Here is a 1889-nt window from a genome sequence, read left to right as displayed (position 1 = left end):
TGATTTTTTTCATGGGGGGAGAAAGTGTTTATTCAAAAATTCATAAACCAAATGAAAATTAATTTAATAGCACCTCTTTTTCATCAGCTTCATGATCTGGGGCAGAAAAAGATAAAAGGAACAGGAACATTTTGCTATATAATGAAAGATTGTGCTTTGAAAAGTTACATAATGGTACTGAAAGCACTGATATTTATCTTTATATTTAATAGCTCCATGCCTTATTGGGAATTATTTAGTGGTTGGTACCTTTCCTGCTTGGTTAATCTGTCTCATAGAGGTGGGGATCAAATGAGATGAAATATAACAAAGTACTTTGAAAACTGTACAGATCATCTAAAAATTAAAAGATAATTAAAGTAAATACATAAGGCAGAAGATAGCATTTTGTGGATGTGTGCTAAGTAGGGAAGGGATGTGAACTGGAATAAGATACTTCTCTCCATGTATAGCTGATTTAGGACAGTTCAAGACAGAGATTATTTCTAATAAATATCAAACACCTTTTTGCTTGTTTAAGAAAAGTTAGATCTGAAGAGCTGCCCCAAAACATCTCAGTCTAATGGGAATAGAGTTAAATTTTTTATTATAAAAACATGAGAAAATACTAAAGTAAAATATTTGCAAAGTTTAGTGAATGGTTCCAACAGAAGTAAAGTCCAGTATGGATCCATTATCATTTTTATTTAAAATTATAATAATAGCTTCAGATAGTGGTAAAAGGCATAGAAATTAAATTCATGAAATAAACATTGGCTATAACTACCTATGTCAAAAATTGGGATAAAAGCTTAAATATTCTATAAGTTATATAAAAGTTCCAAAACATTTGTATCTTTCACACAAGCAGGGTTAATTCTTTCTTCAAGGAAAACGTATGAATTTCACTATTTAAAGCATATTAAAAGAGAAATACCACTCTGTTAAGTGCACCTGAGATCTCTGAGATTTGTGTGTCCTGCATCATCCTTCACCCCCACCCTTTCCCTGTTGGGCCCCTGGAATGCAAGTCTGCCAAGCACCTTAAGCCCATGGACAGTTCCACCATGAATTAAGAGGACTGATTAATCTGACTGACAATTTTTATTTAACATCTGAGAAGAAAAAAATAGGCTAAGATATAAGGGAGATACAAAGAAGTTTATTGGTCTCTTAAGAAGATAATTTCTTTAAGAAAATAAATGTCTTCACAATGTCTAATAAAACTTATCTTTTTGTATCCTGCCTTATGCAAAACGCAAATTCTATTTCTAAAAGAAATAGAAATCCAATTCTAATAACTTGAAGCAAAATGTTAGTCAATAGGTAACAAATGTTAAAATGGGCATTTTGACCAAAATGATAAGACAATAAAGATCCAACACCAAAATAAGGTATTCCATGAGGATGCAAAGATTTGAAGAAGAAAAATGAGTTCTCAGAGGACCCAAGAGAGTTTTCTCAGGAATATTTGAGGAAAAATGTTGTATTAGGATTCTCCTGAGAAACAAAGCAATAAGCAATTATTTATTTCTATGTATCTACAGAGATATAAATAAATATAGATATAGATATAGATATATAGTATGAGAAGACAGAGAAATATTTAAGATACAGAATTGGCGCATACATTAATAAAGACTGGCAAATACTATAACCTGCTGTCTGTGCACTGGAGGCCCAGCAAAGCCAGCAGCATAGGTGCAGTTCAAGCCTGAAGGCCTGAGAAGCAGAGGAGCCAAAGATTTAAGTCCACATCCAAGTGCAGGAAAAGACTGAAATCCCAGCTCAACTAGTCAGGCCAAGTGAAAACATTTTTTCTTCCTCTGCCTTTTTTGGCCTATTCAGTCCCTCAAGGGATTGGATGAGGCCCACTCACACTGAGCAAGGCAATCTGATTTACTCAATCT

The sequence above is a fragment of the Manis javanica genome, chromosome 8, assembly GCF_040802235.1.
Source record: "Manis javanica isolate MJ-LG chromosome 8, MJ_LKY, whole genome shotgun sequence".
NCBI lineage: Eukaryota > Metazoa > Chordata > Mammalia > Pholidota > Manidae > Manis > Manis javanica.
This window is presented reverse-complemented; position numbering follows the sequence as displayed.